Source organism: Mizuhopecten yessoensis, unplaced genomic scaffold, assembly GCF_002113885.1.
Source record: "Mizuhopecten yessoensis strain PY_sf001 unplaced genomic scaffold, ASM211388v2 scaffold716255, whole genome shotgun sequence".
NCBI classification, from domain to species: Eukaryota; Metazoa; Mollusca; class Bivalvia; order Pectinida; family Pectinidae; genus Mizuhopecten; species Mizuhopecten yessoensis.
The window spans coordinates 72,272-89,120 of NW_018480025.1; positions in this window are offsets into that span (position 1 = coordinate 72,272).

The following is a 16,849-nucleotide window of genomic DNA, read 5'->3' on the forward strand; positions in this document are numbered from 1 at the left end:
GACCCTTATACTAAAACAGGCATAAACAAAATAGATATGGTGCAGCGTAGAGCAGCCAGATTAGTCATCAACAAATTTAGAAACACCTCCAGTGTTGGTGACATGCTTCAACACCTTAACTGACAATCACTTGAAGACAGAAGGAAAGTCATGCGACTGACAACACTACATAAAACTATACATGCCAAAGTCAATATAAGAAAAGACCAACTAATACCACCATCCCCCACACAAGACATACACAACAAAACCAATATCAAACACTCTCATGTAGAACACAGGTACGACAATAATCCTTTTCCCCTCGTACCATAGTAGACTGGAATGACCTCCCTCCAGATATAAGATACATTACCTCTTCTGACTGCTTCAAACTGTCCCTAAACAAAACACACTTTTAACGCCCATACTTTATAAATATTCCCTTTCACTATCTTTTATCTTCTCTTCCTTTGGCCTAGCACCCACTATCATATGACATGCTCTTCAAATAGATGAAGGTGGTCATTACTATGTAGATGTAGATGAGAACTGCGTCTAACTACGTTTAATTCGTTTTACGGTCAACTACGTCCGTGACCGTAAGATGTGACCGCGGCTTTAGGGTGTCATGGGAAATGTTGAACATTAAAGTCACCGTGCCGCTAACTGTTGCTCTTTCCTTCCTACCTGCATTCTATTGTGTAAATATTCAAACGTGACGTTGTCTTGTTACTTCCCGTATCAATAGTTATACTAATGACATACGAACCCGAAACAAGAAACAAATCGGTGAGCAGACCTATTAAGCTTAGTTATTTGTTTCACGCGTGATAATTCGTTGGAAAAGAATTGGGAAGTAGTACGTATTTTACGACGTGAGATAAACACAATTGTTGCAACATATTCATAGATTATGCAGACATTTTGAAAGATATGTCGACATATGGGTTGTGTGACACGTGCAAGGTATGACATTTGTATATGTGTTTATGGTGTATGAACTATGTGACACGTGTAATGTATGGTTTATAAATGAACCGCTATATATTGGAGCCTTTGAGACATGCTGCATGTATACAGAAGATAGAGATGATATGAAGAGTTTCATGTACAGTATATGTTTGAATACCTTGTTTAAAAATAACTGAATAACAAAATTAAAAAGTGTATTGTTAATTTTAGTGTATAGTATGCACTTGAATATTTGATTCAGAAAATGTTCTCTTTGCAGTTTGTAAAATTCAATGTCATTCGTAATCATTATATATATGCGACCAAAATATGATTATAATAGTATTTAAAAGTTCATAACAAAGTTGTTTCACACTATTTCACTTCTAACATATCTACAGGTTTAAATTGGGAAGCTTTATGATCTGTCCCCCTGAGTAATTCCTTTGTCATATAGTATTTTACTGGTGACATATACATTTAGATATATAAGTTTGCATCCTCGATATCCAGGGGTTACGCGCTCACTTTCGCTCTCTACACCCGTCGTTTGTCCGCCGTCAACTTTTCCTTTAAATGGGATACGTGATACTGACCTTCGAAAACCGTGTTACAGTGGGTAAAGGATGTTATGTTTGTCAGCGTGGTTCATGATGTTACTGACCACTATGTGTTCTAGAAGTTTGCTACAAATACATGTGAGAGAGATTGGCCAGTAATTTTCTGGATTTAATTTAGAGCCCATTTATACGGCCCAGTAGATTTTAACTTAATTTGGTCTAGAGCATCTTTAGGCCAAGGGGACTCAATTTTGCATTAACGGTTGGTGTGTCCCAATTTCATCCCAATTTGTACTGGTGCATCCTTGGGCAAAAGGGACTCAATTTTGTATAAACAGTGAGTGTGGCCCCCCTGGGGGCAGAGGGGCAGCGCCCAATAGGGAAAACAGCAAATTCATCAAAATCCTTCTTCTTCTGTAGGAATGACAGGATTTTGTTCAAATTTCGTATGAAGCACCCTTGGTTAATGGGGAACTAATGTGTCTGATCCCCTTGGGGCAGAGAGGCTGGGCCCAATAAAGGATATAGAGGAATAGATTTAATGTCTTTTATTCCGTTAGGATGAAGGTGTATTGACCAGAATTTGAACAGTAGCATCCCATGGGGAAGGGAAATGAATTTTGTATAAATGGTGGGTCTGACCCCCTTGGGGCCTGAGAAGTGGTGCCAAATAGGGGTAATTTAGCAAATTCTACAAAATTCTTCTTCTACTGTAGGAATGACAGGTTTTTGTCCATATGTGTTCTAAAGCATCCTTTGGTGAAGGGGACTTAGTTTTGAATAAATGTTGGGTCTGACCCCCTTTGGAGCAAAGGGGGGGGGGGGGGAACAATAAGGGATATAGAGGAATAGTTTTAATATAATTCTTCTTCCATCGGGATGAAGGTATTTTGTCCAAATTTGAACAGTAGCATCCTTTGGGGAAGGGAACTCAATTTTGTGTAAATGGTGGGTTTGTTCCCCTGGGGCAGAGGGGCGGAAACATAGGGGAAACATAGCAAGTTCTTCAAAATCCGCCTTTCCCTTTATGAATGACAGGATTTTTTGTCTAATTGCATATAGATATAACCCCCGACTAACCATGTCATTCATGTACACTACCAGCAACATCTTGCTATATCAACTTCAATTTTGCTAAAAATTCCAGGTGAGCGATACAGGCCCTCTAGGACTCTTGTAACTCAAGCATCCTTCATTCAAAGGGACTCAATTTTGTGTAAACGGTGGGTGTGGCCCTCTTTGGGGCAGAAGGGCTAGGCCCAATAGGGGAAATAGAGGTAAAATATTAAAATGCCTTCTTCCGCCGTAGGGATAAAGGAATTTTATCCTAACTTAGTCTGAGGCATCCTTTGGCCAAGGCTACTTTATTTTGTGTAAAAAAGTGAGTTTGGTCCCTCTGGGTGCAGAGTTGCGGGGCCCAATAGGGTAATTCGTGGTTTAAGTCTTCAAAAACCTTCTTCCTCTGTACCATTTGATGGATTTCATCAAAAATTTGCCTGGAACATCCTTGGGCAAAGGGGACTAAATTTTGTATAAACGGCGGGTGTGGCCCCCTGAGTGAATTTGAGGTTTAATTTTTTTAAATCCTTTTTCTTCTGAACCATTGTAGGGATTTTATGTAATAATGGTTGCATTATTATCCAGGTGAGCGATACCGGCCCTTTGGGCCACTTGTTTCTGAGCGAGCAAAGTGATCTCTGTGATGGGGAACTTCAGTTTTTTCACGTTAAAGTTTCAGAGGGTACGGAATCATGTTATCTAAGAAATATGATATTATGTGATAAGTTTTTGTCTATGATTGCATACAAGCTAACGGCTATACAATGAATGCCCATCTTGTTCAATCTGTATGTTTGTCATATTTTGTATTGCTGTTAATTAAACGTCCGTCGCCGCCTACGCCCACCTGCCGAGCTAGAGGCAAATGGTATCTAGGTGTTATCTATCATAATGTCTTCCTGCTATCCATTATGATTGGATCAAATTATTTTGTTAGACTATCGTGATATACTCGCGGGGTTGACTTATATCATCTATAAATTTCTAATTGTATTCCACTTAAGCTAACTTACTCTTTTTCATTTTTCAATGACGATTGTATCCTTTGTGCAGTAATACACAAAACGATCTAAACTAAACTTTACAGAATCTTCCATATAGTCATTATAAATCAGACTTCTTAAAGCAGATATGTTTATCAAAATACTATCGTACCATAGCCATTGTGCTGTGAGGAGTATTGTATCGTGGAATCTATAGTTACGGGGCTCGGGGTACAGGGTTCAGGGTAAACTGAAACAATTAATCGAATCGTTCAGCTTTGTGAGTCTTTGTTGCGTATCATAGCAAACGTTTTTGTTTGTCTGTATAGGGACACACTTGCAAATAAAAAGGATATTCATATACGATTTTTGGACAAAGAATGTTTGAATGATTTTATCATAGGTAACCCCCATAGGGTTCCACAGGGAACCCCTAAATATTCCCTATATGGGTCCCGTTCAATGCTTAAAGTAATTAGGGGGATTATCATTGGTCAAGAGGTCAACAATCCTTTGGATCTGTTGAGAAAAGCTTTAGTAATCCCACCCTCCTCCCCTTCTGCAGCTTTGTAAAGTAAGACATACTGTATAAGTGTAAGAACTTGGATTCATAGTTCTTGCTTTTCTTCAAAACATTGTATACCTTTTTAAAGAGAATGTTTGTTCATTTTCTTAGTTCCAGTGACTGAAACTGTTTTTACCATAATCATGTTACCCTTTGTTACACATGCAGTTATATACATGTATGTTTTTACATTTTATATATTTTTCACTTATTTTGACCAATAATCATGTCATCCCTTTCTTACACCTGAAGTTGTATACATGTTTGTACATTTTATATATATTTTTTCATTTATTTTGACTAATAGTCATGTCATCCCTTTCTTACACCTGAAGTTAAATCCATGTTTGTACAGTTCTTTTATATTTCATTTAATTTTGACCAGATACCATCCATCAAGTTCCTTGTAAATTCATATACCAAGAAAATAACCTTCAGAGCATTTATATTATTTTGTTTGAAAGCCTTTCTATAATTCGCAACTTTAGCTATTGCTTCTTAAAACACTGCCAGCTGGTCAGAGCCATGGGAAAACCTACCTTCCCCTTCCACACAAAGAACATATGAATATATGTGGGAGTTAGGGTTGGGTAGCCTGCTCTCCAGCAGTCATGACCTATATATATATGGATGCTCGGTCGATCTGATATCTTTTGAGTGGTATCTGGTTTTGTGTGATATTTCATTTAGCGGTATTATTTGCCGCACCTCTTTTGTTAAGATATTTAAAGAAAGAAATGATTTCAAGAGAACAAGCTATGCAGAATAGGCAACCCTTCCATTTTCCACCGGGTGAGCTGTTTACGCCAAAACCCTTGTCATTTTTTGTTGTATCATGGATATACATATATGTTCTTATTGTGACATTTCTGAGCTGCGGGATGGACGCTGGAATACAAAAGGAAGGACAAAAATATAGTATCAATTAATTCTTAAGTAACGTCCTCACCTATTCTTTTTAAATACGCCAGAAACTATGATATCCACTGTGCAGTGATGCAAAATACGTACAACAGCTCGAACAAAGATATACTTGAACTATATTTACTATTTACATCGTAAAACTATTACATCTCTTTAAAACTCCAAACACATGTATTGTGAAACTAACTTTTAAAGCAGATACGTGTATCAAGATATATATCGTATAGAAAGTAGTGTGTTGTGACAGTACAGGGTACGGGATACGGGTAACAGGGTACAGTATAACGGGCATGGGGTTCGTGGTACAGGGTACAGTATAACGGGCACGGGGTACGGGGTACAGGGTACTAAAATCAGGAACATAATAAATCTGCGTGGTCGAGCAGGTGACCGGATACATTTCCATGTCCGATCGGGGAATCGAGACCCGGCCATCTCTTTGAAAGGCGAGTGCTCTATCCACTGTGCCCTATGATAATATCATAATTACATGGTACATCGATTGTGATAATGAAATGGTTATTCCGATCTACTTAAGGCAATGTTGTATGTCATAAGTAAAATAAAAATGCAAACGTTATTGGTGCTATATACTTTTTTAATCCCATGGTGGAATCTGTTTATTTTCTATACGTTCAGTTTTAATTTAATTACTCGTTAACGTTTCATAAGTAAGTGATTTGTTCCCCAAGTTATTCATTGTAGCTGTAGTTTACTGTTCCTACGTGTCATTGAATTCCACCAACAGTTTATTGTTCCTACAAAATTCTTTTACAAGTAATATATGGTTCATGTTGAAAAAAAAATAAGGTGAAACATTATAAAATTACAAAATGAATTGTCACTCTGTCTTTGCACCGCGAATGTTGTGAGTATAAACGATAATCCCTCTAAGATATAAAAAAATAGTGATATATTTATGAAATATGTCAAGTTGTTAACTTAAAACTGTCAACATTTGGAAAAATATTACGGCAAAACATAATCAGGAATAATTTGTAAATGAAAAAAATACCGTTCTGATAGTGATGGTTATTTACATGTTTCAATAATTTGACGGATATATGTTCTTGTGTAAAGCGTATACGATAAAGATTCCGGCTTTCTTATATCTCTATATAAGTATGGGTATATTACACAGGTAAATGTTACATGGCAATGAATCAGAAATTACTAAGTTCTGTGAACACATGAGTGAGCACGATAGTTATTTCGGAGAAATGTTGTTGCATTTCCCAGCTAGCAAAGTAGGTCAACTTTTTTTTCAAATAACTTTAAATACGTGGATAAACTACTGAAATTCAAATTCGTTTGTTAGCAGTGTGCGCTTAGTATTTCTGTAAGAAAAACCAAGAGCTCGACTTTATAACATATTTCATGTCACTTAAATTCATATACATAGAGGTTCCCCAACGTTTGATGGTTGGTTCTCATGTTTATCTAACTCGAGTTAGTTATTTCAAATTGTATGAAGATACAAGGTTTACCGAGTGTCTTTCACAATTTTAAAATTAACTAACGAGAGTTAGATAAACATGATAACTTATCGTCACGAGTTTGGGATCCCTTTTCTCCCATTACGTTTATATCTTATCTAGAAAGCCATATGTTGCCCTTGAAAAAACACTGTGTAGGCTTCCGATGGAGGAAATCACAATGGGAGATGACGTCGCAAAGCATTGTTACTTGACGTCATAAATAAAAAATTGACCAATGAAATCAGGTCCAGGGCGTTACCCACTATTGCGTAACCAAAATTGTTTACCAACTCCTAGCAGTCCAATGAATCGAGAGTTGGAAACCTATAATGATTGTGGGAGAAATGTATTTACCATTTCTATTATCTCGCGTATTACACTGTTTAGTAGTAGAAAAGCAAGGGTTTTGGCGCAGTTCCCCGCCTATATAATCCTTACCACCACCCTGCACCACCCTGCAGCACCACCCTAACCGGGAGGTACCGTTATGATGACGTCACGGATTTTCCGGCTGCTTCATAATTTCTATGTAGGATGGTTGCTGCTGCTGCTGCTGCTGCTGGGTAAATCATCCATCCTACATGGACATTATGGCGCTGACGCTTGGGATGCTGCTGGGTTCTAAATACTACAGATAGATCATTTTAGTAGATCAGGAATTATATATATTTTTCTTATCCTGTGCAGGTATATCCACACTTTTTTTCCGGTGTGATTTATCGTTTACATTTAATGAAATTACCACTATTCCTCACTCTGGGAGTAAGACAGAAACTTTTCAAACCTCTGTGTAAGATTCTTAAAAGTCAGGCCATTGGCAAAGCCTCGGGCTAGACATTTGAGATCTGACTCTTCGGGGTTAGATTTTTCTATCGTTCCTTCAAGGACAGGAATATTTATATTATTCTCCATCAGACTGATATATGCACACTGCCGGCCAGTGAAAGATATGTCTGTACTACCCTAGGGTAAAGACGGGGGATTCCCCTTTCATAACAATTATATGGCGTCACGTTAACAATAGGGGTAATGAGGTATTTCTGTCGATGTTATCGAATTTGAGTTCGTTTTTTTGTGTTTTTGCGGTTGTATAGAAGTTGTGGTTTGCCTCTTAATTAACGTAGTCTTCAGTGGTAGTAAAGAGTCATGAAATCTCTTAAAGGTCTGTGCAAAATGAACATGCATGCGTATTTCATTTAAGCTAACATCGGGGCCGTATGCCTATATGCAATCCGATTTGATATGGTCTAGTTAAAATGTGTTGAGTGATGACTTAAGATACAAGACAGAATGTGTTATCGGATATTATGTCCAATTGAAGAAATTTTGTCATTTACAGACGCAATCAATCGACGTAGAAATATATGAGCTTTCCTCGTAGGATATGTCAGATTAGGATTCCAAATGTCCATGTGTGAATAAAAAAGGACATTTAAGTTTAGAGATTCATTCAACAATACCGTTTTAAATGAAACTTCTCAAAACTTGTATTTTCTTTTTATATCGTTTTGATAAATGAAATTAATCCTTTTAATGTTCAAAGTTGTCCTTAATATTTAATACCGTAACCAAATGCTTATTGAAAACACAATAAGTTCATTGCCGAACGATGATCGTATTAATTGGATGTTCTATTGAAACTTTTTTAAACTATTTAAAAAATTATTTTACAACAAGTATGAAAGAATATTATATCAACTAATATTAGTCAATATTAATGGCCCCGATGGTAGCGCGCGGTAGGTCTTAGCGAGGGAGCAAACCGGAGTATCCGGAAAACCCCACATGGTCGGACAGGCTAATTACTGTACATGAAATCTTTGTATTTATATATCTCTGTATATCATTGTAATTCAAAGGTGTTGAGATAAATAAAAAAAGTTTGAAAGTTTGGCAGGCGACACTATCCTTTTTCACGTCCGAGCGCGCTATCCTCTGTGCCACCCGACTATCCTATCATACTATCATAATTGTATGGTAGATCGATTATAATTATGATATCATTATTCCGATTTTCTTAAGCTCGAACACCGACCGCCTTGGTGAAAGGCGACTGCGCTATTCACTCCGCCACCTAGACCATTAACTGAATATCTATCAACAATGCTCTGTCAGGGAACGTAATGAAATAAATGTAAACTGTCATTCTACTCTCAAGTTGTTGTTTCTGTTGCAGCGGTAAAAGACACATAAATAACGGATTATTAGAACGAGACGAGTTTTATCAGTTTTTGATTTTATATTGGAATCGATTATTTTTACAAAAAGCATAAGTTGTTTTCAAATTGAAGTTGAATTCCACGGTTACCACAGGCGATTGCAATGAGATACCACTATTTAACATAATGGTTTTTATCATAAACATACAGTTTCCACCAGTCGTTTGATGAATCTACAAGTGCTTTAACAGTTTTACGCGTAGTAAACGGGTTTCCACAAGTAGATACATGATCATACAGGTAAAATAAAATAAGATAATGTGAATTTATTATATCAATATTACGACGATATGTTGACAGTGACAGATTGACAATTCATTGACAGTGACTTACGGACGATGTGTTTGTTGAAAGCGATAGACGGACGGTTTGTAAACAGTGACAAACGGAAGATGTGCTGATAATGAAAGACGAACGGTGTGTAAACAGTATGATAATGACAGCCGGACGATGTGTAATCAGCTGCTGTCAGACGATGTGTTGACAGTGACAGACGGACGATGCGTGTAGACAGTGTCTGACTGACGATGTGTTGACAATGACCTTTGGACGATGTGTAGACAGTGACTGTCGGATGATGTGTTGACAATGACAGACAATGAGTAGACAGTGACTACGATGTGTAGAAAATGACAAACGAACGGTGTGTAGACAGTAACAGACATACGATATGTTAGATTGACTGATGGACGATGTATTGACAGTTAATGTTGGGTGATGGCAAGACATTGACCTTCCGACGATGTGTAGTTAGCGACCGCCACACAATGTACATAGCTTGACTCATACATTGGCGGTTTGTAGACCGTGACAGACGGACGAGGTGTTGACTGTGACTGACAGGCGATGAGCTGACAGTGACAAACAGACGATGTCTTGACAGTGACTGTCGGATGATGTGTTGACAGTGACAGACGGACAATGTTGAGACAGTGAATGCGACAGCGATGGCAAGACATTGACCTTCGGACGATGTGTAGCTAGGACTGCCACACAATGTACATAGCTTGACTCATACATTGGCTATTTGTGGACCGTGACAGACAGACGATGTGTTGACAGTGACTGACAGGCGATGAGTTGACAGTGACGAACGGACGATGTCTTGACAGTGACTGTCGGTTGATGCGTTAACAGTGACAAACGGACGATGTAAAGACAGTGACTGTCGGGCGATGTGAAGTTAGCTACTGCTACACAATGTGCAGACATTGACTGACGGACGATGTGCAGACAGTGACTGTCCGGCTTATGTTGACAGTGACAGACAAACAATGAGTAGACAGTGTCTGACGGACGATGTTGAGACGGTGATTGACGGACGATATGTTGGTAGTTACAGACGGAAGGTGTGTTGAGAGTAACTTACAGACAATGAGTTGACAGCGTCAGACGGACTATATGTTGACAGTGACAGACGGATAAAATGAAGACAGTGACTGTCGGATGATGTGTTGACAGTGTCTGTCGGACAATGTTGAGACAATGACTGGCGATCGATGTTTAGACGGTGACTTACAAACGATTTGTTGACATTTACTGACGTACGATGTGTAGACAATGACAAACGGACGGTGTGTAGACAGTAACAGACAGACGATATTTTAAGATTGACTGATGGACGATGTATTAACAGTTAATGTTGGGTGATGGGAAGACATTGACCTTCGGACGATGTGTAATTAACGACTGCCACACAATGCACATATATTGACTCAGGGGCGATTTGTAATCCGTAACAGACGGACGATGTGTTGACAGTAACTGACGGACGATGAGTAGACAGTGGCGTTTGAACGATGTTTAGACAGTCAAGAACAGACGATGAGCTGGAAGTGACAGACACCAGATGTTTAGACAGTGACTGACGGACAATGTGTTGAGAGAAACTGTAAGAAAATGAGTTGACAGTGACAGACGGGCGATGAGTTGACAGTTATAGACGAACAATGTGCAAACAGTGACTGTCAGATGAGGTGCTGACAACTTGACAGTGACAGACGGACCATGTGTATCGACAGATGAGACAATGAATTGCGGTCGACGTTTAGACAGTGACTGTCGGGAGTATGTTGAAACAGTGTCTGTCGGACGATGTGTAAAACAGTGACTGACGGACGATGTTTAGACAGTGACAGTCGGACAATGAGTTGACAGTGACTTTCGGACGTTGTCTTGACTATGACTGATGGACCATAGCTGTCGCACGATGTGTTGACAGTTACAGACGGACAATGAGTTGAGTGACTGACAGATGATTTGTCAACAGGGACTGATCGACGATATGTTGACAGTTACAGACGGACAATGTCTTGAGAATAACTTTCAGACAATGAGTTGACAGTGTCAGACGGACGATATGTTGACACTGACAGACGGACAAAATAAGGACAGTGACTGTCGGATGATGAGTTGACAACTTGACGATGACAGACGGAATATATGTATCTACAATGACTGACGGGCGATGCTGAGACAGCGACTGACAGACGATGTATGAAACAGTGACGGACGGACTTTGTTGACGGATATTGACGGATGATGAGTAGACAGTGGCATTTGAACGATGTTTAGACAGTCAAACAGGACGATGTGCTGAAAGTGACAGACAACAGATGTTTACACAGTGACTGACGGACAATGTGTTGATAGTGACAGACGGACAATGTGTTGAGAGTATTTGTAAGACAATGAGTTGACAGTGACAGACGGACGATTAATTGACAGTAACAAACGGACGATGTGCTGATAGTGACAGACGGACAATGTGTTGAGAGTAACTGTAAGACAATGAGTTGACAGTGACAGACGGGCGATTAATTGACAGTAACAAACGGACGATGTGCTGATAGGGACAGACGGACAATATGTTGAGAGTAACTGTAAGACAATAAGTTGACAGTGACAGACGGGCGATGAATTGACAGTAACAGGTGGACGATGTGTAGACAGTGACTGTCAGATGAGGTGTTGACAACTTGACAGTGACTGACGGACGATGTGTATCTACAGTGACAGGCGGACAATGTGTATCGACAGTGTCTGACGGACAATGTGTATCGACAGTGTCTGATGGACGATGTTGATACAGCGTCTGTCGGACAATGTGTGCACAATGACTCGCCGACTATTTATTTACAGTGACAGATGGACGATGAGTTGAAAATATTAGACGGACGATTAATAGATAGTGACTGTCGAAGAATGGTAAGACAGTGACAGGCGGACGCTGCGTTGAAAGTGACAGTCGGAAGATGTTTTAGTTTTAACAGGATTAGGCACAAGTTATAACAACTTATCAACGCCTTCTCCCAATATACATTTGAAATGACATTACAATAATGACAATAAATATATACAATTGTTATTACAATTTGAACTCAAAATATCTTGCTGTATTTAATAAAGTTTTGCACAGATCTAATAATGTTTGAGTTAAGGTCCACGGAAAATTGTGAATTGCCAAACAAAATAAAAATTTCTAAATTTAACGCACCATTCAAATTGATCAAATTTTGAACCGAAATACGTCTTTCGTTTGTAAAAAGTTGACATTCAATAAAATAGTGAAAGACATTCTCACAAGGATGACCACAATTACAAGATGCACTCTCAACAAGGTTAACTCGAAAAAGGTCATAATTAAGGGAACTGCACTGGTGTCGGAGCCTAGTATGCAAGATATTAAGTTTACGATTTCCGATTTTAAAGTAAATAGGTGGACTTGACTTAATATTTGATGTTAAACATGATTGGAATGAATTAATAGAGGGTAGTGATCGAACCGAATTGTCTAAGTTATTCCAATAGTGAAGAGTAGAAGGTAGAAAAGAAGAGTTAGTAAGAGATAATCTCAAAGGAGGAATCCTATAGTTATTATTGTTACGTAAAGCGTAACGATTATTTTCTCCAGATAAAGGCGGCAAAAGATGATTGAAGTAATCAGGAGTTAATTTAATATGCATCTTATACAATAGTTGAAGTTTCATCCGTTTTCTGTGATTAGATAAAATGACTAGTTTCGTAATATAAAGTATTGATAGGGGTATATGAAGGAAGTCCTAATATAATGCGAGCAGCTTCACGTTGGGCTTTTTCTAACTTTTCAGATTCAAAAACAGTGCAACCGTCCCACAACTCACAAGCATATTTTAAAACACGTGAAATAAAAGTCTTGTTAATTATTAAAAGAGCATCCCTACTTTATAAGAGTTTCAGTTTCCGTAAGACATTATTTTTTTTCATACCAGAAGTGTAAATTCCATTTACATGATCCCCACTTTGCATTCGAATTAAAAGTTACCCCTAAATGTTTATGACAATCTGTAAAATTTAAGACTTTCCCATCAAATTCTAAATTTACATTGACATTGAAGATGAAGACGGACGATGTTTGAGAGTGACAGACGGACAATGTGTTGAGAGTGACATACGGACGATGTATAAACAGTGACAAACGGATTATATGCTGATAGTGACAGACGGACGACGTGTTGAAAATAACTTACAAACAATTTATAGACGTATGTGACAACCGGACAATGTGTAAACAGTGACTGTCGGATGATGTGTTGACATTGACTGACGAACGTTATGTAAAACGGTTAATTAAACGTATAGAGGCGGGTCATATTCCGGAGCTTCCCTTTTTTCACTCACTTTCTATTGGCTAAACCCAAGTGTCTGTGGTTATGCTTATGTAACTTCCTTACTGGCAAATAAATGTGTCACATGGCTCACTCACTGCCTGAAACACACGTAAATTGTTTATATCTAGATCTTTCTCATACTAATATTAATTATTTTCATAGCACTAAATAACATTTAATTACACTGGTTTCAATTATTATTTTTTAAATTTTAAGCTAAAAAGTAAAACTCGGGAGTGGGGGGGTTGGGGTTATACCCCTTTTGTACTTTTTTTACAATGTTGCATTTGCTCTGTATGACATGATATATTGGCCCATACAAGCAGGGTTGATTTATTCAATACATTCTATTTGATTCGAAAAGACCGAACATTATCACAGCTATCGAAATTGGTGTGTATTGATAAATCACTTAAACGATCACTCACCATTGTCTATCGTCTCAGCACTACTGCAGTCTTTCAATTTTTACTCCCTTGAATCCATGAGAATCTCCGACAACATACATATTAAAACGGATATTGACGGAATACAAATCTTGTGTAACCGCACGGAAACAGTTTACAGATTACATTTACAGACAATAAATATGAATAAAATATCTTTATCGATTTGACACCCGGCAATAAAATACAAAATAATTTCCGCTATGTTGGTTTGCAACGGAGTGTGTGGAGCCATTGCTCTTTGACATATGTCGACAACGTTGAAATACTCGGACGAGATAATACTCATGATGAGAGTGAAACTGTTCCAATACAGTCTGGTCACAAGACGCGCATCCCTATTGTAGCAGACGACCGCCATTGGAGTGGAGACCAAATGTAATCGGACATGTTGGATATTGACGGGATACAAATCTTGTGAACCCGCACGGAAACAGTTCAATAAAGAAAATCTTTATTGGTTTGACGCCCTGCGATAAAGTGAAATACATTTCCTGTTGTTAATTTACACGATGTTGGTTTCAAACGAAGTGTGTAAAGTGTTTGAGCTAAACTTACAGATGTCGAGAACCGTTCTGTCATCAATGAAGTCAGTGGAATACTGAAAAGATAATACATCAGCTGAGAGTAGAACTGTTCCAGTAAAGTCTGTTCACAAGACGCGCATCCCTATTGTAGCAGACGACCGTCACTGGAGTGGAGACCCAATGTAATCGGACATGTTGGATATTGACGGGCAACAGTTTGGTCCCAAATAAGAGCATACATCCAAGAAAAATAAATACTAAATTTATTCACGGACATTTATATCTAATATACTTCCGGAAACTATTCAAGCAGATGTGTATAGATTTGATATTCCAAGGGTGAAATCAAAATACATCTATTTATGTCAATTTACTCCATGTTCGTTTCAAACAGAAACGCTTCTGAAAATGACGTCGACAGCGCTGTTTAAATTTCATTTAAATAAATAAAATGCAGACCCATGAATTAAACTTAAATAGTGGAACTCGGACAAGACAGTACATATCGCGAGATATGAACTGTTCCAGTACAGTCTGGTCACAAGACGCGCATCCCTATTGTAGCAGACGACCGTCATTGGAATGGAACCCCAATGGAGATGTTGGATATTGACGGGATACAAATGTGACAGATGGAACCCGCACGGAAATAGTTAAAAGTGTATGTATGCATGTATACGATACCGCATGCTGAATGTTTCTCTTTTGGTATGATTCCCTTAGGTTAGCCGGTTTTCTTCTAAATTTACCTTTGGAAATGTATTACTCAAAACCGTTCTGAAATTAAAAACAAAGAGCTGATATCTATCATTGATATTGTTGGGAATTTGTTTTTCGAACGATTTGGAGAAAACCTTGGTTAAGAGTGTTCCTATGCTTTACCTTTTATTCCTCTTCTTACACTATTAATTGTTGTTTTTTATTCTTTCAAATTTCAACTGTTCCAAACTTTTCAAAATGTCTGCCTTCCTTCCCGACAAGTCATATGTATGCGTATGCTCTAGATTGCAATCAGATTTGAGAGAAACTGATTAGCTGTGAAAAATGGCGCCACCTTGATTGATTGAAAGATACACTTCAGCGGGTATAAAATTGTGAATGTACACTTGCATTTTGATCTTTATTTCTATTTTCCGCAAGAATTTTATTAATATATAACGTTAAATCCTTAGACTTTATATTTTGTTGTCTGTGTAGCTGGGACAATCGGGAAATAGCATGGATATTTTGTTTTTCCCATAGACTTAAGTTGGTTTCAGTAATCGGGAACTTTCGAAAAGTACGAGTTGTCCCTTATAAATAGCTTTGCGCTCGAGCTCTATCATCTATATACATTTCATGCCTTTTACTACATCGATTTTGTTTTTCTTATTGATAAACATATCCAGAATTGTACTTGCAAATACAGCACAATGTAAGTATAATGGAATGAACGATTGCTGTGGGAAAAAAAGATAAACATTATTTTGTCATCTTTTCTAAATATATAGTACCAATTCCCCCTCACAGTCCTCTAATCCCTCCCTCCCTCCCCNTATCTCCCTCATCATTTTTTGCTCACCACTTCCTCCCTCCCTCCCTCCCTTCCTCCTCGTGATCAGGTGTTGGTCTATCCACTATCCCTCGTAATTATTTGCAACCAGTTAAATCTGACTAACTCTCTCCCTCTCCTCCTCCTCGTGATCAGGCGTTGGTCTATATATCCACTATCACTCATAATTATTTGTAACCACTTCCATCTGACTGACACCCTCCCTCTCTCCCTCTCCTCGTGATCAGGCTTTTGTATATCCACACTTCCGTTCCACTATCATCGTAATCATTTGTAATCACTTAGAAAACAAACAAATTAAGTGAATAGGAACATTCTCTATGGAATGTACACTTTAGAGTGTTGGTTAGAAATGCTATATGGACATTTCCCCGAGTGTATGCTTACATGTACATGGGGTCGAACGTCGGAGCGCGCCTCTGACGTTCGACTCGACCTGTACATCGCGCCGGAGGAGGGGGAGGATATGGGAGGGGGAGAAAATAGAATTCTACTAGGCCCTAGAAGGAATCTCTCGTATATTTTGAGAAATACTTTTAGTCTAATTATTTATAAGTAAAGCCCGTCAATTTATTATATAACTCGTGCATTACTAAAAAGAATACATTCTTACGAAATTACGCTGATAAAATGTCTTTGTTCTCCAAGACAATTAATTTGAACTTTTGCTGATATCTTTAAGATCAGAACTACAAACAAATTTTGAAATATATTTTTGGAAACTGTCCGAACTCTTTTGTCTGAATGGTCTTAGTCACACGAAATGATATTTCAAAATAATGCATTAGAAATAAACGACAACGTTTTCATTAATCTAATTAGAATTATAACCCTTCACATCGTTCCCGTTTACTGATATGTCGGCTCGCGTTGACATATCAGTAAACGGGAGCGATGTGAAGATATGATTTTAATTAGTTTGCGTTTTCATTCGTGTGATTATTAGTATGAAAC